This window comes from Abramis brama, assembly GCF_963993115.1.
Source record: "Abramis brama genome assembly, chromosome: 4".
NCBI classification, from domain to species: domain Eukaryota; kingdom Metazoa; phylum Chordata; class Actinopteri; order Cypriniformes; family Leuciscidae; genus Abramis; species Abramis brama.
Genome location: NC_139966.1, coordinates 43,263,489 through 43,287,774, shown reverse-complemented (window position 1 = coordinate 43,287,774; position 24,286 = coordinate 43,263,489). Strand labels below are relative to the sequence as shown.

Below are 24,286 nucleotides of genomic sequence, written 5' to 3'. Positions count from 1 at the left end.
ATCGTATGTGTTAAGCAGGGACTTCTGGGAATGTCCTTTTACTGTTGTTGTTTTTTTACCATAAATGATATGGTTAGTCATAGTTTTTACTTTGCAAAAACCATAGATTTGATGGTATTTTACAATAAAATTACATGTAATGCGATGTTAAACAGTTTTTCACCATACATAGATTGTAAGGTAACTTGCTTGTTTTTACATTGTATAGTTTCATGAATAACCTTTCCATTCCACAAAAGGTTCTTTGTAGTGGAGAAAGGTTCTTTAGCAAACTCAGAATAGTTATTACTGTGAAAACCCCTCAACCTTTATTTTTAAGAGTAAACTATACCTTTACTAAGGCAAAATATCATTCTTTGGCACCAATGAATGACAATGTAAACAATAGTTTACATACCGCTTTTTGTAGTTGCGTCAAGGTAATTTAGGCTGATTTATGTATTAGCACTAGATTGTACTCTTCTTGGGGATTTATTATCCAAAGATGGGGAAAACTCATGAATATTTCCACCACTCTGGAACGCTAATAGTCTTCTGACTTCGTAACGATCAAGAGTGAAATAATTTATTTGTGAACTTCAGTGCAGATGCACCTGCGCAGTGTGTTTTTTGGAGGGATTCCTACAGGGTGAGGCATCAGTTTATTGGAACGTTTCACATTTTCGGGAAGCTACGCATCTGAGGCCCGTGGAGGGAGGTGCGATTTTTAAAAGTCGTCTCTTTCATTCAGAAAAATGTCCAGCGGCCAGCCAGGTCCAAACACTTCTACAAACACGCCATCTCCTTCACTTGTTTCCAGCTCTGTCAGTCCTTCCCTCTTGGTTCAGTTTCCACTGAGGAAGCCCAGTCACATCCAGAGCGTCTTTTGACACTGGTATTTGTTTAGTCTACAGTCTAAAGGAACCACTTGTTGCCAGCTGCAGGGATCGTGATTGCACCGTAACTAAGTTACAATCTCAGAGGCATGCGTGTGCACCTTGGTGTGAGGTTGCGACTTTATTGGCCTGGTGTGTTTTGTGTGACTGACTTGGAAGCAGACCTTAACAGCCCTCACACCTGTTTGTTGCTGTTTTACTGCCATTTAAATCCAGCTGTGCATTTTAAGGGTAATTACAACTAACAGGTACCCTCTCCAAGCCGTGACTCGAACCTCATGGCATTAGCACAGAACCTCACACAGCCTGACGGCCGTCCAATTACAGTAAGCTGTTTTCCACAGAAACTGCTTCTGTGTAATATCAGCTAAACAAATGGTGTCTGGCTCTTAATGAAAAGAAAGTAAACCCAAAAGTGTAGATTTGATGACAAAGCACTGGGCCAAGTTCATCACTTTTGCGAGTTTTGTGATTGCCACAAGGGAGCGCTTATGCTACACAGGAACACCTGATATGCTTCACTAAAATGCGTGCACAATTTCATTCACTGGGTCTCGGAACTCTGTGTTGATTTCATAATCTCAGGCATTTTTACTTGGCCCAAATAACAACCAAAAATGTATATAGAAAATAATAGAAGTAATTATTGTTGGAATGTTTTAGAGAGAGTTGGCATGCACCATTTTATTCTCTCTCTGTGTGTGTGTGTGCGTGTGTGTGAAAAATTAAGATATTATATGAAAAGGGCTGTGTGGAATGAGTTTTGCTTTTATTTACTTATAAATTAACATTCTCCAGGGTGTGAATGGTGCCTCATCTCTCTCTGGAAGGGAGGTGCCAAATGGAGTGAAGGGGTGTAGCATGTTTCTCTTGTGGGACAATGTGCAAACGTGTGCTGCTGTTGGACATCTGTGGGCAGTCTACTATCTTGTCTTTTAGTGGGCCTGCTATATCTGACCTTTGACCTGTAGACAACATGCGCAGCTGTGGAGAACACACCTACAGAAGACACAACCCATACCTGCTAAAACTGATTTCTCATCACACCCATGAAAATACAATAGGGGCCGAAAGTCTGAGACCATAGTTTTTTTTTTCCATCTCAGTTTCATTTTTCATTTAAACCAGAAAAGAACAGTCTGCGTATTAGTAAACCTTCCCAAAGCTATTCATTTTAGATATATGTTGAAAATATAGAAGTTTTAAAGTCTTTAGTACTTTGCACTGTAGTTCTTAATTTTTATATTTTTATATTTTTTGCATAGAGAAGTATAGCATTAGCTGCAGTTAGTGTGGTCCCTGATTTTTGCCACATGAGCAATTAATAAACCGCTTGTATTTCACAGCAGTTATTCCACACATTTGTCTCACTATAAAAAAAAAAGACAGAGCTCTAATTTGAAATCTCATGACGTCTAAATCTATGCTATCTGCTAAACACATTTCACTGGGCATGTATAATGGGCCCTTACTGGCTGGTGAAGCGGGACAGACTCATAGTTACTAAAGGAATCCCTTAACTCGAAAACACCCCCTCCCCCACCAGACGATCCTTACCACAGTGTCTGCGCAGAATCAGAGCTCTTTAATCGGTCTAATTATTCAGTTTTCTCATAGAATGGCTCTGGGCCTGCTTGGAACAGATTCTGTCTGGGTTTTCAATTGAATTGGCCACGCTGGACTGAATTGCCTTTGAGCAAGAGGTGCAGGAAACATAAAGGACCTATCCTCTGAATATTCTTGCAACTCACTGAGCTGCTCTCTGCAGACAGAGAGCTCTCAAAGTGCTGTCTAAAACATCCCACCCCTGTTATGACATTTACACTAATGAAAGGAGATAAAGCTATGAGTTGCACCCCCTCCAAGTCTTTTATAGTATGTTGAATGTAAAAAGGAAGAAAATTTGTCAAAGCAAGCGTGAAATTGAATAGAAAAAAAAAAGAGATAAAAAATGACCTGAATATATTTATAAGATGATCTTAAAGATTGTTACATACTGTAGCAAGTGTAATAGCCAAAATACTTGTCTCAAGGAAAAGTGGTGTTTACTTCGTAGATATATTGGTAGTTACTTAACTATGCATTAAGGTATGCTTATGAAAGCAAGGAGCATGGTAAATAAAAGCAGAACCTGGAACAGCATTCTTTAAAGCCTCCCATTAATTTTCTATTATTGCAGCACAGAACATTTCATCCCACTAATGCAGCACAGTAGGTGGGTCAGCGACATAAATCATAGGTGTAACGGGTGATGAGATTTAAGATAAAGCTCATTTAGCGTGTGCACACTGGCTAAACTTTAAACAAGAACGTATATGAGTCTGCCATTTACTGCACTTTGATCTTCAAAGAAAAGTACGGGATGTACGTGCATTGAACCTGACTGCGTTAAGATGGCTATTGTTTCAGACTGAGTCTTATTATTGGCATTTATTATGCGGGGTTGTGACATCCGCTCTCTGTGGCCACATTCATTAACAGTGTTTTGGTGTCTCGTTTCACGCGTCTCTCTGCTAGTGGGCAAAACAGGAAATGAACTCTGTGAAATAGGTCAAATTGAAGTTCCTGTTTCACCTCACTCAGCTCTGTCTGGTTGTGTTAGCTGCTCAGGGGCCAATGAAATGCTCAAGTGAAACTTTACTGTTCTGCATGAAAATTTAATTATATCTGGTATACCAAATAAATAAAAAGAGCAGCTTTCAGCAGCTTTGTTGAAATGAAAAATCTATCATTATTTACTTAATGCCATGTCATTTCAAACCAGTTTGCATTTCTTTTTTTTTAATGAAAAATACCTGTTTTAGTCCCCAATGGGCTCTCCTCACTATCTTCTTTTCTCTCAAACATGGTGGATGACGATGATGTTTTTCTTTTTTTTTACTTTAATGACATGCACAGACAACACCTGCGATCACTTTAAGACCGAATGCACAGACCAAATATACTGACACACTTTCGATTTCTTTCTCAAATGTTCACTTATGACATAAGCAGGAGAATACTTGCCTTTTGACATAATTTTGAGTGTATGTGTCCGTTCAAGTGCAAGTAAACACGAAAGAGGAATCAATTTGGTGTTCAAGTGATGTCTGAAACGCGCCTCCCTCTCTCTCTCTCTCTCTCTCTCTCTCTCTCTCTCTCTCTCTCTCTCTCTCTCTCTCTCTCTCTCTCTCTCTCTCTCTCTCTCTCTCTCTCTCTCTCTCTCTCTCTCTCTCTCTCTCTCTCTCTCTCTCTCTCTCTCTCTCTCCCTCTCTCTGCGTGCATGCGCTTCGGGTGGGTGAGGATGTTTGCACAGACAACTTATTCTATGTTTAAAATGGTTTGAATGTGTATATTGGCAAGACAAAGCACGTCCAAATGATAAACTTTCACTCTATGATGGTTAATCCACGAATCAACTGCGACCCGTTGCACCCTAATTATTAATGAACACACTTATCATCATGATTGCGATCTTACCAGAGATGGAGTAAGTAAACGTGCCCGTCCCCAAAAACGCCATACATTTTGGTACTCAAAAGCTCTTCCCTCCACCTTTTCTGCTGCACATTGTTTATTTTTACCACACATTCGTCCTGCGCACCAGTTATGTGCACCCCTGATGATTATATGTATGTGGTTTTAGTCCTTTTTATTTGCTGTTTGACTTGAATAGCAAAAACTGTTTACTAATCTGAGGATTAAAACTAATTTGGATCATGCACAAAGATGCACTTTTTTTTAATGCGAGTGGGTTAATGTTCTTGACTGCAAGGCTTTTGTTGAACGCTCTGGACTTGTGGTTAGAGTAAGAGTGTGACTGACAGTTCATAGTGAAAAAGTGTTTGATGACCTTGTAACCTCTCCCCATATAAACAGAAGATGACTTTCTTTTGTACACATGCCAGTCTTCCTTGAAACGTACTTAGCGCTGGGAAGACAACACTGCAAGTTGCCTAATCCGACAGCATTTTGCGTGTGATCTCATGAAAAGGCTCTAAATACAGCATTACACGCATGCCTCACACGCACACAACATACACGTGTATTGTAAAAAGTAAACATACCGGCTCAGAGTGAGACACACCCATGCACACTTGTGGCTTAATGAGCAGCAGACACAAAGTATGTGGAGAACAGTATGCTTCATGTGTTTTGGTATAAGAAGGGGTGTTTCCTGAGCGATCGTGTTTGTTTGGGGAAATGTGGTTGGTGCAGTATTGTTGACCTAGATATAGTTTTGAGCGTGCAACCGTGTCTATTCCTCCCCCCAGCTGAGTTTTGCAGGTGCTGTGAGTCAGATAGTCTTTGCCTGGAAGTGCTCCAACTCCGTGACTAGGAAAGAGCCTCTTAGGTCTCCGTGTAGGGCATTAAATGTTTGTACACGGTGCTAACAGCTTGCTCAAGTATCTGCGCGGTCTCTGTGATTATTCAAATGCTTCCATGGTTACTTATCACCCAATAGGATGGCTTCGAATCCACTCTGACCCCTTTGAGATGTGGGCTGAAGGTTCCTGTTTGCAGAGCAGGTTTGATTTCTACCCCCCTGGGGCAAAAGTTTTGTTCTGTGGAGGTTGGCCCTGGATTGGTTATTTAGTGCAGTTTTAACCTTCCCCCTGCACCCATTTTAATTAAAGCATTTGTCAACAGAACTATAAAACTTGTTCTCTATTGTTTGTTAGGCAGCTGAAGATCCAGCATGGGGGGATTATGAGGTCTGTTTAAGTTCATGCCAGCACCTATAACATTTTATTTGGAGATAAAATAAACTAATCTAATGTTTCTGTAAACATTTTCTCTGAAGTTCTGTACCCCATATCACCTATTGATTCGATATCTGTAGTCGTCAAAATGACTGAATCAAAACCAAAACATAACACTCCCACGATCATCTGACTTCACATCTGTTGTGTCTGATTAAAAAGCTACGCCTTTGATCAGTTGTTTACGACAGACTTGAAAGAGACTGCAGGGCAAGGGGAAAAGGAACAACTCTCAAATTCAGTCTGAAACTGATTCAAAGTACATACAGATCAGAGGACAAAAAAAGCAGTACAGCAGCTCCCAATTTAATAAACACTGTTAGGTCTGAATTGAGGCTTCTCTGACAAATATTGTCTTTGGAAGAGCTCCAACTTTTTTCCTCGGATGAATCCGTGCCAAATGAAAACTCCTCCAGCCCAGAGTATTCTCTAGAGCCCTGGGTGTTGTTATGGAAAGCGGTGCGGGGAAGAATGCCCTCGCCATACTCTGTTGAGGTGGATACTATAATTAATTTTCTGCAAAACCAGCATTAAAAGACAGAAAAAAAGAACACTTTGTTTGACAGGGATTTAAACTTCTTGAGCCAACTTGTAAACAGAAACAGAGCCTGCTGCCTGGATTTCTCTGTCATGGAAACTCAACCTGCTTGTCAACCCTCTGTGTCACTAAATAGTTATTGGAATAAATGTGTGTGTTATTGCAGCGATACTATCGACAGTGGTTTACTTCTTTATTTTTTAAGGCCTCTTGTCCTTCAATCCAGCCAAGTAATATTGTTATGATATTAGGAGCGATTTGAAAAATCTGTTTTTGATCAGAAAGGCATGTAATGACTTAGTCTTTGTAGTTAGATTGGTACGATTTCCTGTAATCCCTTGTTTTGTTTTCCTCTCTTTGGCCCATGCCCTTTGTTAAGGGTGAAGTAGTAGATTCTACCAGGCCAAAGTAGCATGTGCAATGCCATCATATTGGGGTGCTGTCATTTAGCATCACAAAACACATATTTACTAACTCAAGCATAGCATGTATTTCTGCATGCTCCATGTTTGTGCAGCTGCCTGCAAGACAAAGGACAAGCCGGAGTAAGTACATCCGTTTCAATGTTCCTGTCTGTGCCATCTGGTAGCTGAGGTGAGGTTCTGGTTTATGGGAAGCCTCATGCACCATTTAGGGGCTGTTTGGAGGAGAAGAGGAGGAAGAGAGCACGCATCAATGAAAGGACCATGTCCACCCTGCCTTTAACTCGGTCATTACCAACATATGGCCAGTGGCTGTTTTCACTGCTCTGTGTCCACATGCTCTCTGCCATCTATTATGAATGCAGCTATTATGAGTGATTGTGAAGGCCAGACAACCCAGCTGGAGCCTGACTTCACCAGTCCAGAACTGTCGTTCAAGATCTGTAATTTATTGGCTTGAAAATCCTGCAGTTAATTCCACTGGATGAGAGTTCTGGAATGTTTGGATGGGGAAACAGATATCTCCTGGGTGGGAATGAAGAGCATTTTTAGTTCAGTGGACTCGATGATCCACTTGCAAATTACATCTCAAGTTTATCCTGGCATTGGATGCAAACCACCAGTCATCATCTTGAATCTCTGCAACAGTGTCAAGCTAAGCACATTGATTAAACTTCAAGGTATCCTGCTGCCGAATGCTGCATGATAAGAGGATAGACACCACTGTGAAATCTTATTCTATATTTTGCATTTTTGGCCCTATTTACACTTTTTAGAGTGCAAGATGCTTTTTGGTTGATCGGATCACAAGTGAATGACGCTAAATGCAGGTATAAACGGGGTCTAAAATGTTTTGAGCTTGTCCACTTTTGACCTCTTCCAAAGGTGGTCGAAAATGCATTCGTCTGGATTGCTTTCATAATGTAAACGCTCATGTGGTCGAAAGCGTTCGAACAGCCACAAAAGGCCAACTATTCTCTGCCTACTGACTTAATGCGTAAACATTATGGGAAGTGTGCTAGCCAGACAGGATTTAAACTTTATCGGCTGAAAACCCAAATTCGGTTTGAAGACGAAAAATTTACCAAACACGATGTTCTCTCACCATTAATCACAGCAGGATGTGAGGGAGAAGACACCCTGAGTTTGTTCACCACATCTTCATTGTACCAGGTAATCCTAGAAGAAAGGAGCTTTTAGTGGATCTAGCAGGCCACACAGATATGTCCTTATGACCAGATCACCAGACTAGTGGATTACCAGACTACTGTGGATGACAAACTTGCAATAGGAACAGGGGAATACAAAGGTCTTCTGCTTTGATGCAAAAACTGTCCTTATAAAGATGACAATGAAAACAGGTACTAATATCCACAAAGCTCTCACATTTGTTTGGTTCCTCACTGCAGGAACATAGGACTTAAACATTCCAACAATTTGAATGTCAGCTGTATGATCGTAGAATGAAAAGTCAACAGTAATACATTGTGAAAGCTTCCCTCATGTTCTCAGTCTCAGCACTCAAAGAAGTAATAAATTTGAGGTTTTGCTTGGAACATAGCAATTAATAGAGATGGTAGGATGAAGTTAGGAGGGAAATTGTGAGTGCTAAAGCATCTGTCCTGAAGCCTTGTGGTAAACCATTCCACACCAACACTTTGCAGCGCTCTTGGGTGGCTGGGCTGGACAATAGAAGATCACATTACAAGCTACACTTGATGCTTATGAAATCTTTAGCAGAGGCTGTGGTTGTGCATGTCAGCTGCGTGTTTTGGAGTTTATTAATACATATTCATTTCTTGCCGTGATGGGTGTCGAGGCGGAGTTTGCTAGTGAGAATATTCACCCTCTCGTAAACCACAGCATCATTCAAAACATGTCATGAGTTTCACAACTGTATGAGTAAGTTGTTAAGAGCTGAACAGAAAAGCAGAATTTTCAGTTTTCCTTTACTCTGTCATCTGGACTCCCCACTCACGATTTGACCCAACTTCTCTTGAGTCAAGTTCTTCCATTGTATAGAAAGCTGGATTCAGGATTGAAGTAGGGAATAAAAATGGACTGTACTCGTTAAAAGGAACTTTGATTGGCCTCAGCTGGAACAATAACACCCTGCATTACAGGTCTGCATTGGGTGGAGGACGAAAGAGAAATCCAGCCTTCAGTCATTATGAAACAGTAGCACTGGGGAGTGTCTCTCTTGGTCCCTCCACACAAGATGGAGGGGCTTTTATTTGTTGACAGAACAGTGTTGACTCAATGCAGTGCTCTGGAAGAAAGTTGAGACGTGCTTCCAACTATGAACCAATGTTTCTCTTTCAGAAAGTGGCAGCTTATAGTGAAACATGAAAATCATCTACTGCTCTTGCGATCTTTCTGCGGAAATGGTCCAGTGTCCAATGGTCCTTAAACTCAGCTGAAGTGAGTTTGTAAGGAGTCTGAAGGGTTAAGCCCTCTGAATTTAAAAACACACATGGCTTCCATCAAGACATTTTCAGATTTGTAGAGGTGGTGAGATTAAATCTGGAACTTGTGATATTCCTTGCTGAAAAAAAACCCCTCATGGCCTCTTGTGGTTTGTCATGCAGATACACTTTGAAGTCTAGAACTAATATTGCCACCCTGCCTTGGTAATGCCTGATCTACAGCATGCCTTTCTACTTGGTAACACAGTTAAAACAAAAGCAGTGAATAGGGTAGAATAGGGTATAATGTTCAATTAGGATGAAAAGATTTTCCATCCTTCATATGTTTGAGAAAGATGTTCTCAGGTGCTTGTTGACAGAAGGCTGGGAGTGAAGGATATGCTTTCTCTTTCCATTACACTTGCTTGTCATGATGGCTGCAGTTTCTTGTAATTTTTTTTGTACTTTGCATTTAGTCAGTTGAAAGGGCTATGTTTGTTTAAGACTTTAGCGTGTATTAACATTTTTACATGCAAGCACAACAAATGAAGGTAATTACTCATAAAAAAAAAAAAAAAAAAGCCAGGCTCAATTCCAAATGATAGACACGCAATACTTATTTTTGTTTTGTTACCCACCATAAGTTTGCCTTCCTCCAAAAACATACACGCCCACTCAGGGCATGTCTGAACTTGTTGTGATACTAGTTTTGTCCAGGCAGGCAGAAGGGGGCAGTGTTGACTCTCTGGCCCTTCGACCGAGCTCTGTCAGGGGAGCCGGAGTTGGACAGGGGTGGAGTTACATCTCAAGATTTGCAGAGTTTCCCCATCCAACTTTGCATGTCTGTTATTGGGCAGTCTATGAGAGGAAAAACAAAACATACCCTGTCCCTTAAAGATTTAAAAAAATATATATAAATAATGTATCACCATCAACAAGGGCCAACAGTATGTTTGTTGCACCCAGCTCTGGTTTAATCCGAAGATTATACTGACACCTAGTTCTCTGTCATAAGCTCTTCTCTGCCATTAGCCCTTTTCCCTGTGTGTGTCTCTCTTTGTGCTCATACAGAGAGATAAAGTAGTGTATTTTGTTCAGCTTAGTTTGAAATGAGGGATGAATCTCAGTCATCCATTGCAGAACTTGTAGCTTGATTGGCATGCTAAGAGGCCTGTAATGGAAATGATCATCTTTAGGAACATGGGGGCTCCACTCAAGGGATCACATGGTTAGGTAGGATAATTCAATATTTGGCAAGACAGCTGCAGGTTCTAGTCTGTGTGCTTTGAGAAATAGCCATAGATGTTGGATGTTTTTCTCTCAAGAAAATGGCAGTGGTTCTTCCTTAATTTAATGTTTCTATTTTCTAAAATCAAGGCGTTACGCCAACAAATTTTGCTTTCCTAGTTAATGGAACAGTTATATGATTAAAATTCTGCTCATTTTGCTCTAGTTTAAATTATAGAACTGAACCGAGTTTTAAAAGACATTCTCAATTAAATTCTGAATCAAGCACAACCCTGGTGATTTCCAGGTGTTATTTTTTAATTGTATTTAGTTTTTAAAATTGTAGTGGCTTCTCCTCAAGCCATGTGATTTGAGTGTACTCAAATGTTTATTAAAATTCCCAACCATTAGTATGAACTATAGTAGATGTTTGCCTTATTAAACATCATTAAGGATTCAGACATGCCCAAAAGCTAATGGTTAATTTTTTTTATTTTTTTTTATTTTTTTAAATAAAAGCCAAAGTATAAAAAAACAAAGTCTCTTTTTATTTGTAATCTCTCTTAATTTTTTTAATACCTAGGAGGATTATCTCATGGGGAGGTCATTAGTGGTCCATAAACAGGCACAAAAATGTCCTAGGGCAAAGGCAGAATGAAGAGGAACGTATTGGAAAGAAAGAGATACAAGTGGCCCACCCATGAAAAGATGTCCCTAGAGCCCAGTATAGGAAAATTACAGTGTGTGAGAGTGGCACTGTGGGGCCCAAGAGGTGGGCAGATGTGGTGTTTTGTGGGTGAGACGGTCCCATAGTCCCTTTACCACTGTTAAACTGTCAGACCAGGGCTGTCTAGCAGCTTCTGTGGCCTCTCGCCAGACTCTGACACGCATTGGATTAAAGAATGGATTCATTTAATGTGTCACTGGTCATGCTTTTCCATCCCCTCGAATACATCCTAGCATGTACTGAGCATGAACCAAAAGGGAAAAATCTGTGTTTACAAGCCTCAATGTGTGAGTCATGGACTGGGTTGCATCAGGCCGGGTCTCCATGCAAACTGTGGCACCAGTGTTTCTTCTCACAGGGATTTCAGATCCCCATCCCAGAATCCTTTCACCTAGTAATTCCATGGAGTTTTAGCTCACTCTTTTGTATTTCACACAGATGGAGTGTTTTTATGGGATGCATATTTATGAATCAGATGCGGTACAATATTATCCATGGCTTAGTTTAATGTTGAAGCGTAATTTTTCAACTGAGGGAGGGAGAGACAACCCAGAGCTCTCTCTGCTTGGCTTCCTTCATATTAATACTGAAGGGGTAATCCAAGAGGTCTCAAAAAATAAAGAGGTGGAAAAGGCTTTAACGTGCCATGTAAACTTTGAAGAAAAGGAATTGAGTAATTATGTCTGTTCTCCTGCCGTTTTTCTGTTTATAACTGAAAGGAAACCAAAGGCTTAGCCCTAATTGTGCGGTTAGTTTATTTTATTTGTGTTACTATGCTGCTCTTTCATGTTTCCGATTAGCTTCTCTCTCTCTCTCTCTCTCTCTCTCTCTCTCTGTCTCTCTCTCTCTCTCTCACTCTCTCTCTCTCTCTGTCTCTCTCTCAACACGCCACTTTTCTTAATATTTGCACATTTTGCTTGTAGCAAAAAGAGACACTTCTTGGCTTCCATTAGGGTATTTTGATGTTTAAAAGGAATAATGAACAGCACTAGAAGGGCCTCTCCCTCCATAAATTCAGCATAGGATCTGTATGTTATGTCAGCATCACCCTCTCTGCTCCATATTGTTTTTGACCGCACTCCAGAGTGCTTCAGCCCTGGGCTCCTGTGGTGTTTTTGACGAATGAGACAGAAATGGGGCGTGCTGTAGCTAAAGGCCTGCGCCGTGCTGACACACTCACCTGCACGGGCTCTGTTTCACAGTGCTGTAAGACTTCAGGTAGCTGATGGATGCTGGGTGGATCCTACTTTTATATGGAGGGATTTTGGTGAAGCCATCAAGATGACTTTATTACAAAATGGACTTGATGAGAGACATAATTTGGCCATGAATTTATTTGACGTGACTAATTGGGCATGACTGAAAATGTGTTCCCATGTTTAAATGTATTTTCATAGAAATTATGCAAAATATGGTAAAATGCTGTTGCCAAGGCACTAGTGTTACGAGCTGTTTTTAAAACAAATCTTGCTGTGGATTTAATTTACTCTCATTCACAAACAAAATGTATAATATCAATAAGAGCACCTACATTTAAGTTAAAATAAATTTAAAATTCTGTATTGACTTGGGTCATAGTTGAGACAATAGTGAGAGTTCACAGTATCATTTTGAGTTTCTACAATAATGTTATCATTTTTTTCAAACTGTGACAGGCGTTTGCTTCGATTCAGGTTACAGTTTCCACTTTTAATCTCATTACATGCAATTTCTTTTAAGAAATGCCTTAGCATTATGTCACACTTTGTTCCAAGAATAATATTAATTCAGACCAGTTTTTACCAATTTACGAGCACATTTTGCTGAAAATCACATTGTTCACAGAAATCTCCAGTTTCTGCCTATGGGATGCTCTGTCAGGCATGTGGGAGGGCGTACGAGTGTGTGCTGAGAGCCAGGACAGAACAGCAATGGTATCCCACAATTCAGTGTGATGGCCACTTTGATTTTATGGTGCAGTTTAGCAGCCTTCAGATGGTGGTTACCCTCTCTATATAAATGTGTGCCTCTGTATCTAATTCTACAGATTCTCTAGCCACAGATGCTGTGTATCCTTATCCAAATTGCCTACTGACAGATTAACACACATCAAGATAAATGCTAAGTCTGCAAACTTAATGATCATGACAAGTATTAATATAATATAAGCTCAAATAATGTTTAAATCATTCTCAGAGTTCTCAGAGATGCCATTGATGTACATGTATGAGTTAATGTGGTGGAGTCAGGGATGGGTTTTGGTTAACGTGCGCTGATTTTCGTGTGCACTGAGCTCCAGTAGAGCGTGAATAACTCACTCATGAGTCAGCAGTAGACCTGTCTGCTAAGGAAAGTAAGCAGCTCAAGTTTCTCACCATCTCTGACTCTGTCTTGCTTCTTTTTTTCACACTGTCTGTCTCTTTCACACATATTTATCCCAAAGTGTCAAAGTGGATGTGTGAAATGTTGGTTACATTTATGCATTTAGCAGACATAATTATCCAAAGCGACAGAAGTGGAGCAAAAGCAGTTTGGCAAAGAGCCAACAATATTCGAAATATTCATTGCCAGGTTTACTAAGCAATTAGGTTAGGTAAGCAAGGTAAAGAAGAGGTAAAATGAAGAGAAGGGAAATTCTTTTTCTTTTTCAAGTGAAATCATATAAATCGAATTATGGAGACAAGTCAATCACTCATGAAACTGTGTAAAATAATATAATATACAGTATATGCATTGCTGCTGTATACAATTTGTTATTGTTAATAATATTAATATTATGAAATTAATTTCTAATTGTTTATTTCCTGAATGTGTTACATTGCAGCCATACAAGCTAGCCTCAGTCTCTTAGAAAACTGCAATTCACACAAACGCCTTGTGATTTTGTTTCTTGTAGTTTTGTTTTGGCGGTTTAATGAGAGCAATATTCCACATATTTGTCGCCACATGGAGAAAGAAACACTTACGGCATTATAGATAATTGTTTCCACTGGGTAAAAAAACCCTGTTACTTGGTGACTTACATCAGTGAGGAACAGATTATCACTTTTTATAGATTTGATTTAATCCATGTATTATGTTTTAGTTTCTTATACATTTACACTATATATGAAGCCAACTGGCAAGTAGTTATGTTTGGTTTATTCACCAAATTCAATTTTTACTCAAGTCTTGCACTTGGCGAGTATTCATTTTGGACCCTGTGTAAAAGTGAGAAAATGAGCCAAAGCTTGTTTTCACCATATTTTTGTGTGTGTTTCTGTATCATGTGTTTGTCAGACAATGGGTGTGGAAACACAAATGCTCTACAGATGTGGCCTGCCTCTCTATCTCTTCGTAAAAAATATTTTTTTAATAATTTTTTTTTACTTTTTCTGGCTCTTCCCCCTCCCTTCACTACTGTTGGGCATTTCTCAACTGAAAGATCACAATACATGGAAAGAGGACATACTTCCCTTTGCTGTTAGTCATTAATGTCCCGCTTTGAAGTCGTCTCTGGGCTGGTTCAAACGAGCACGGCACTGTCTCTAGTGTACGAGGATCAAGGCAGTCGGATCAGAGCAGTCTTTGACCATGTCCCCCAACATAAAAAACAAATGTGGCTGAGGGTGAATGAAATAAGAGGAGAGCTTAAGTGCAAACACACGCTCACGCAGCTCTGTGATGCTCAGGATGTCTGAGAGAAGGGCACATGCCAAAGCTCAGAAGGTCACTGCCATGCCACGTTTGAGCATCTGTTTACTGCGTTCCTCAAAGTTACTGCTGTTGTCTCAGTTGTACAAACTACCATCCCAGTTTGCTTCTGAAGTAAAGAAACAGTCTAGATGAAATCATGCCGGTGAAGAGTTCAGGTGGGCTTAGTTGCCATCACGTTAAAGGTGCTATTGTACATTTTTATTTACTTTTTTTCCCCCTGAGGTCCACTTATAATGTTAGTCAAAGTTGATCAAAGATTTTTTCATGACTATTTTCCATCCTCTCTCTCTCTCTATATATTTTTTTTAGAATTAAACAGACACTTTTTTCCACTGTATCTTTTAAAGGAATATTTCACTCAAACTATTGTATTGACTTCAGATGACTTGCTTGACAGGTTCATAAAACAATCCGTGCTGAAATGTGTTGCTCAAACAGTCAAGACTGAAATGATCAGGGAACTTGTTAACATTGAACTTTCGCTGCTCTTTTCTGATGTTCAAATCCTTCAGAATGATGTGCAGAGCTGTCGGTCTGTCATTATTCATGTCGTTCATGTCTTAAATTTTGAGCAGTTCACCATACAAAGCTTTCTTATGACTTCAGAAGGCAATATAGTGCACAACTCATATGAACTACTTTTATGGTGCAGTTGGAAAAGAGTGACCAGTACTTAAAGTCGTGATGAAACAGAAATAGCGACAGATATTTTATTCCATATTTTGTCATGTATATCCAAGTATAACTGATTATGGTGTGCAGACTTGGTTTAATTCATTGGTTGTTGATTTGGTTTTGATATGTGGGCATTTCACTCAAAAATTAATGAAAGCTTACAGTTGACTATAACAAAGATTGATGAGAACTAAATGTTTGGAGAAGTCCGGCATACATCTCCAGAGAGAAGACTCACATTTTTACCGGAAGATCGAGTTTACATTTTTAAATAGGATGTGCAGAGCTATAGGTGCTACACATAATTGGGAATGGGACCAGTCTTGGCAGACTTATTAGTATTTACAGTATGCTACTTCCTCATTGTGACTTGGCAGGCTGAGTTTCTGAGCATATAGTGGGCGTTGTTGACTTAAATCTGTACAGTCATGCATTTTTGTATTTGAGTTTCAGCATGTAATTTTTTTAGTGCTTTGTTTAAATGTACAGTATGGGATTTTTTCTCCACTAGGGGTCGCTAACCTATTTACAATAACAAAGGCGTAGTCTGATGACGCAACATTTGCTAAGAATTATGGATCTTGTCGTCAACGTCAAGCCGACCGATCTAATAATGTTTATGGATGACTGAATACATCGATGTTTTTATCATGACTGTGATATGAAGCAGTTCGGGATTGCTAAGAGACAGCTATCAGCTCCACACGCGACGCGAGTCCCGCGGATATAAAAGGAATATGGACATTTCATTCTACCGAACTACACGCAGAATCACTACTCACAGGTCAGTTTATTAGACAAATTACACTTGTGAGGTAACGCAGCGCTGTTTCACTTGGTCTAACATTACACTATCACACTAAACTGCATTTGAATGTGTTGAAATGTAACTTATGTGTTAGTTTGTCTGTATGAGACTAACGTTAGCAGTAACGTTAAGCTAGATCAACATTAGAATAACATACAGATCATATTCTGACATTTTATCATTGTTGAACTATATAACATTGATTAGTTTTATGTAAATGTGCTCACCTGTTTAATAAAGTACATGTAGAAGCGGTCGAAGTCTCGGACGTGGAGCTCTCGTTTATATACTGTCTATGGGAGCTCTCGGCATCTCGAAAACACAGCGCTGATATTGATTCTCGTTTTAGTTCTCCTTTTTTATCCAAAGTCTGCTTGCCATGGTCCGTAATGTTTGAACGAAACAACAACAGCGTGCAAATAGACATTGCGAACTACAAAGTTGTCCACGTCTGTCGTCTTGGTTACTATCAGAGGGCTCTGGTTCATAACTCTGGTTACCATGGCAGCACGAGCGGAAACCAGGGACAACACGGATATGACGCCATTGACTGCGACATAACGGAAATAAAGACACGGTCCATGTCTTCGAATTAAAATATTAATTTCTCTGGATTTAGAAGTTAATTGGAACTGTCGGGATAATGTAAATACACAACTTTAAAAAATATATAACATAGATATAGTGATTTTTTATATTTTTAAAGCAAAAAAAATACATATTGTGCCTTTAAATGTTATTTTTTGGAAGTAGTGTTGTGTTCTGGAGAATTTCTCTCTGCCATGTATTTGTTACTTTCATGTGAAGTTGTGTATCAGAAAAACTAAAACCTAAGCCTTAAAGCTGCAGTCTGTAACTTTTATGTGTTCAAAATTTACAAAATGTATATAATAAGCGAGTACATCATGAATCCATTTTCCAAACCGTGTTTTTGTCTTATCCTGAATGACTATGTTACACCTATAATAAGTGTTTATATTCTGACTATTTTAGACTGGTCCCACTGCGGAGTATCCCAGTACCTGCGTGACTCGTCATAGACATAAACAGAGAGAAGTAGCTCCGGCTACAATGTTCTTCCGCAAGACGCATGCAGTTCTGTTTATTAACCACTAGAGTGGCAAAAGTTACGGACTGCAGCTTTAAGGAATGATTTATGTAACAAGGAGAGGATGACTCTGAGTACAGAAAACATTGTTTAACTAATGTGTTTTGTTGAGGATAAATTTAGTTTTAAACATCTCAAAGCAAGCCAGAAGGCTCATAAAGGCCTACAGCCACTCGCTGCCTGCACTGCAGCCTATATACAGTAGATTTACATCCATGGTGTAAAAAATACTGCGAAGTTATCAACACTGTGCTTTCCGAGAATTTGGTCTGTGAGTGATTTTTGTCTTCGTTTTGATGCTTTTTGGCTCATTTTCCTACCATTACCCTTGCTGTTTTGATGCATATCCTGCTATCCTGCTATAATAAACATTCTCCATAGTTTATTTCCATTTAGCATTTGTCTAGTTCATGTGCGCTTGTCCTCTGACACCAAACATTGTTGTCTCTGAGGAATGTGTGAAATTTGTATCTCATGCTTTTGTGACATCATGCTGCTGTTATCCAGTGACCTCAGAAGAAAATTTTTTTAATGCATAGTTTAAGCTCTTTTGAAGTCAAAGATTCCACAATCATGACATGTCCAATATTTGTGGCATTTTTGAAAAAAGAAAACAAGTATCTAGGAGCACTCAATCTGTGTGACAAAAGGCATGTTTAGATGACGAAACCTTTTATGGAGACTTATATATCACTCTCTTCAGCTTGATTGTCAGAATATTCAGCCTTTGTCAGCTTTCTTGCATTTATTGCGCATATATCATTGCTCACATCAGAAACATACTGACATCTAGCAATTTCTTTTCCTGTGTTTTAACCAGCCCCTTTTAGTGTTTAGTCACTGCAAAATGTTACACATTAGGGATGTGTAAAACTACAGATTTTCGAGAGGGAATAGTTGTTTGCTTGGCTGAATTACTGGTTGGCTCATAGGTCTTAACTGGAGGTGCTGTGATTCCTAAAGGGCATTACATAAGACATGTTTTTGTGTTTAAAATCAGCTCGATGGAATGTAATGCTTATTGTTAATGCTGAAAAACTTTCCATGGACTTGTTTATTGTTGTGTAACTAGGGATGGGTCATTCTTCTACATATTAATTCTGCATGGTAGGTAGAAACATAAATTAATTTATTTTAAATCACTAGACGTTCTCAATTTCATTTATTTCAACTAAATGCCTGCACATTGATTGCATCCTTCTTGGACCAACATGGGAATGTCTAGTCAACACTTCCATATGACCTCATAACCCGGTCTGGACTGAAAGATGAGAGATGGAGATGAAGAAAGAGAGTGTGAGAAGTAGAGTACATGCATCTCTTGTTTTCCTCTCGACTCTCTGAGAGAGGTGGGGTGTGAGTCGGGCCCTGAGGTGAATTGTGTCTTCAATGTTCTTCTCTCATGAAGAGAGAAACACACACGCACACACACACATATATATATATACATATACACACACACACACACATATATATATATATATATATATATATATATATATATATATATATATACATACACACACACACACACACACATATATATATATATATATATATATATATATATATATACATATACATATACATATATATATATATATATATATATACATATACATATACATGTATATATGTGTATATATATATATATATATATATATATATATATATATATATATACATGTGTATATATACATATACATATATATATATATATATATATATATATATATATATATATATATATATATATATATATATATATATATATATATATATACATGTGTATATATATGTATGTGTTGAGAGAGAAAGAGAGAGACAATGTAAAGACTAGAGCTTAGTCTATTTTAGGATTATTAAAGGGGTGGTATAATGCCCTTTTCACAAGATGTAAAATAAGTCTTTGATGTCCCCAGAGTGTGTATGTGAAGTATGTGAAGTTTAGCTCAAAATACCCCACAGATATTTTTATATAGCATGTTAAAATTGTCAATTTTTGAGGGTGAGCAAAAACATACTGTTTTTGTGTCTGTCCCTTTAAATGCAAATGAGCTGCTGCTCCTGGCACAGAGGGCGGAGCTTCAACAGCTTGCACTCACACAGACATGCACTGAAAATTTCTAAAACTTTTAGCCCTTTATGTTCAAACCGGATTCAGACAATGATGGAGAGACTCAAGAAGAAGTGACAACATGTAGAAGCAACATGACATTTCTGAATGGTTAGTTGATGAATTTATGTAGCTTATGTGTAGTTATCTTCTAGTCATTGATTAGCATATTCTGTCTTGATAATCTATAAATCGTGTTCAGGGGGCGGGGTTTATGTAAATTTTAGGGTTGGTGATGTCACTAACCCAGGAGGAATGTCGTGTAATCCCAACCAGCCGTTTGTTGTAGTCCTTAAAAAATGATTTATTTAAAAGCAAATATCTCCCTTTGCTTTGAACTTTGAGCATTGTAACTTTGCAGATGTTGTTTATGCTCAAACAGCAACATTACACACTAACTAAAGTTAGAAAAGTGAAATCATAATCAACCTCCCCTTTAAAATGTTTTGCATTGTGACTATTTCTATAACAATTAGGCATGGTTTCCTCCTAAATTCTCATTACCGTCACAAGTCTGTATATTTATTTATTTTTTTTAAATGCCTGTTGTCAATATAGTGAATCTCATAAATGTATAACAAATTTGATCATGATAAATAAATTGTTTTAGTAAACAATTCTATTTTGTTATTACAGTAATAACAATATATTTCATTTTAATTGAAATATTTAATTGTAGGGTAAAGGGTTTATTCTGCCTTTTATTTGTGCTGATTTAAAAAATGCGCAGAGAAGAAATTACTATATTACAGTAATGAGAATAACCAATGAAAATAGTGTGGATTAGAGAAAACCAAGTAAAACATCCAGACATATTACAATAATGAATTTTTTTTTTTTTTTTAATGATCTGATCGCGATACTGTAATGCCGGTTCACACTACTCTTTTTTTTTTGCTCGATTTTGGCACGACCCATTTGGCGTAGGTTGTCGTGTGGATTCTTTAACGACAATGGGTGTCGGAATGCGTTTTATCTCATATATTGTGTCATAGTGGACGACAACTGATGCCACGTCTGCGATGCTTCACGACGTGAATCTGAAGTTCAGATGAATTATGTGTAGAGCACAGAATTAAAAAAAATCAACAGTCTGTTGAGCAATAGAACTGGGATAAAGTTTACAATGTAAGCATAGTGCTGCATGTGTGTGAGGACTTTTTTACATCATCTTTATGTGTGTAAGATAAATAGAGTCATAGTGTTCATTTCCGAGTGTGTGTGTGTGTGTGTGTGTATTAAAGAGTACATGGGCTGGTTTTCTGTGACCTCATCAGCACTCCCCCTATGTGCCCATACAGGTCCATTTCTGGCCAAACGTACCTTAACAAGGTCGAGAAATTGCATGATTTGATAGCATATTTGATTATGAGCCAGCCGTATCTCCCTCCCACTCCTGCTTGTGTTTGCTGGACTTGGCAAGCACAGTAAGCCACGAGAGTTACACATTAACCCCTGCGGGATCCGTGACCTAATCAGAGGACAAACTCAGCACCAAAGCAGCCTGAGCCACATACCGTGTCCTGCTCGCAGCCGTCTGACTCAGACCCTGCATCCCCAACAATGTGTCTTTATGGACTATCATAAATAAAGCCAGTTGATTTAGGCCCCTTGTGCTTTTTTTTTCACAGCCTAAATCAACTGCTCCGAGGCAAATGCATTGGAGGGACTTTTGGCAGATTGAAAGCTTTATGCTTCAGCAGTTTTTATTCCAGTTCAAACCTGAATGAAAAGGTTATGAGTGTGAAAGAAGCAAGGCTAGGTGAGAACAGTGCAGTATGATCAAAGTTTATGTGCATTTTTCAAAAGTGTCATCACATTACCTGAGGCGACAATGACAAGGAATACAAAAACAGAAGATTCTTTCAGGCACTAACGATAAGGATTTTGTCTGCTGGCCCAGCTTTTAGATATGTGTGTGACAGAAAATGTATTTATAATTTACATTTTTCTATACTAAAACTGTATAATAATAATAATTAATACAATTAATAATTGTGTTCTACTTTGGAATAACCAAACTCTTATTGAAAAATGTATATCACTTTTTTTTTGAAAAAATAAAAACAATATTATATATTAAGATTTGTTTTTAGAGAATTTATTTTAATACACGTGTATTCTGTCTTGCTGCACTTCCAGATTTTCAGAAGTTAAAAACAGATAAATATATCTTATTTGAAGGATTTTTAGCTAATTTAATTTAAGTAAAAATAAATAAAAATCAGTACACTACAAAAATTACTACATAAAATTGAGTATTTAATTAAATGTTGCAAAGCATAAAAAGACCATGTGACAACATAGCACTGGCACAAGTGACGGTCGTTGCTTACTGGCCCAAAGCCACCACACTCTTCTATACCACATGACTGTGAGATGATCTATGCAATCTTCACACTTTTGTTTTCATTTTAGTTTTTAAATCAGCAGAAAAAATTGATCTGAATGCAAGAGAAATTGCATTTCCATCATAAACACGAGTCATTGCGGTTTATGACATTGTAGTCAGCAAAACTTTGTGCTGCACCTTGCCTTATATTTTTTTATTAACCGCTGTTGCAAACCCTCAGTCCTGTGAAATACATGAATGTCGTGAATGCGCTGGGAAAAGGGGAACTCCAAGATGAGTTAAAATGTGAATTTTTAAGTAGAGGATGGCATAGGTGTCAGTGAGTCATTGCTTCTGACTCTCCAGGTGTGATCTTGATATTTCAAACAATGCAGATTTTTGAGCGCATCACATATTGACATTAATTATGCACAAAGAATTAGGCAAGCTTGTCATTGGTTGAGATTTTAGGACATTTAACCTATATGATTTACACCAAACTGATGGTAAATAAACCAGACCAAAAAAAGTAATTTTTAGATAATTAACCAATTCATGAGCACAGATGGTCTCTTGTGCCTTCTCCTAAAGCCAATGTTCTCCATTACACATTTTAATATTCAATAATTGAAAACATCAGAGAGAAAAAAACCCATCTTTTTTTATGGTCTCATAATGAGCAAAACATCCATTTATTACGAGCTAACAACATAAATTTGCATCGCTTTTTTTCTGCCGAATTTGCGCTTTTGTCCTAATTTTGGATTTGCAGAGGCACAGTAATTGTGACTGCTAGTTCAGGAAAGGTTTTTTCAGCTGGAATGATATGAATCATTCGTTACTAATCTAAAGGCACTAATGGACAAGCAGAAGTTGCATGTAATGCATGTGCTTGTGACGTTCTTTTCTCAGTATCGACGCCCTTGCGCTAAGAGGGAAAACTCCGACATCTGTCATCCAGCGAGACATGCTTAGGCTCATACTGCTAGAGGAGTTAAATGTCAAATGTGCATACTTTATCTCTCCTCACCAATTTGGCTGTCCAACTTTGTTGACTTCCTTTCCCAAAAGAGTCTTACAGCCGACAGTTATTTAAAATAAATAATTAAAAACGAAAATAGGCTCTGAGCATGTGTCGGGGGTGTGTTCGGATTGACCTGTTGTTCACATTCTCTAGTCATCAGGTAGTGAGTTATAATCTTTTTTCGTTTCCTGTTGGGTTTCTCTTTGAACTTCCTGTGTGAAGTGTACATGTGAGGTTGCTGCTTTTCTTTGCATCAGTGGACTTTCACTCTTCTCACAAGTTTTAATCTAGATATGACTTTTATATTTCAATGTGGAAAGAAGCAAATTGACTTCTGTAGTCTTTTACCTTCTCCTGGATGCATGAAATACAGGGGAATCAATTGTTTAAAAAGGCTTGAAAGGTCACTTAATTACAACAAAGAAGCCTGTAGGTTGAGAACAAAAGATTAAAAAAAAATGCATGGCTTTGACATCTAGGAACTGAGACTTGTTGCCGTGAGACAGTAGTGAGGCCTTTCACAGGGTTGTCCATCTTTAAATAAACTGAGCCCGTCTGAAACAAGTAGCTGTGTCTCTACAGGACTGAGAACTGGAGCCTGCTGTCTCTGACTTGACCACAAACCCTAACCACCGCCCGTGCAGGATGACGCTGCCTTATCCTCCAGCAACAATTAACTTCACTGAGCAGTGCATGAAAAGGGGAAAACGAGAGCAAAATGGGCTTTATTTTCACAGATTGTGTTACAAAACAATCGCAAAGGTTGATGGAGAAGTCACAATGGCTTCTTCTGTAGAGGAAACCTCAAATCATCCGTAGGTTATGTGAACATTTATTGCGTCTCAAATTCTGTGAATATATTTCACAACACTGTAAAAAGTGATCAGCTGATTTAACTTAAAGTGAGGAAACCTGTTGCCTCAAAAGTAAATAAACTTCATGGGTAATTGAAAAAATTAAGTTATGTGGAATTTTTTTAACTACGCATGAAGTTTATTTACTTAATAATTTTAAGGCAACAGGTCTCCTCACTTTTATAAGTCGTCAACCGATCACTTTTTACAGTGAACGTTAAAAATGATAAATTTCATGAATGTGTATATAGTAGCAAGTAGCAACAAAGTCAGCCATGCCAAGATGAATCCTAAGAAAATGTTAACATTTTGAAGTTCAACAGTGGTGAAGACTTCTGCAAACTGAATTTTGTAAATGTGTTGTATGTATGTTTGTACACTACAATTCAAAAGAGATTCGACTAAGATTTTTAATGCTTTTGAAAGAAGCCTCTTATTCTTACCAATGCTGCATTTATTTGATCACAAATGAAGTAATATAATGAAATAAATATAAATAAAAGTAATATAAATAAAATAACTGTTTTCTATTTTAATAGGCTATATTTTAAAATGTAATTTATTCATGTGATGGCAGAGCTGAATTTTCAGCATCATTACTCCAGTCTTCAGTGTCACGTGATTATTCAGAAATCATTATAATATGCTGATTTGATGCTCAAGAAACATTTCTGATTATCATCAATGTTAAAAACAGGTTTTTTTGTGTAAACAGTGATACTCCTTTTTCAGTATTCTTTGATACATAGGAAATTCAT

The 24,286-nt window shown here is 38.2% G+C and overlaps 1 long non-coding RNA gene across 1 annotated transcript in view; it reads left to right on the top strand.

The window, feature by feature from the left end:
- The first annotated feature begins 10,033 nt into the window (after positions 1 to 10,033).
- LOC311080593 overlaps positions 10,034 to 24,286 on the top strand; it is a 45,769-nt gene continuing 31,516 nt past the window's right edge. The window contains exon 1 of the long non-coding RNA XR_014605649.1: positions 10,034 to 10,215. This is a non-coding gene — a long non-coding RNA (uncharacterized lncRNA). The remainder of the gene's footprint in view (positions 10,216 to 24,286) is intronic.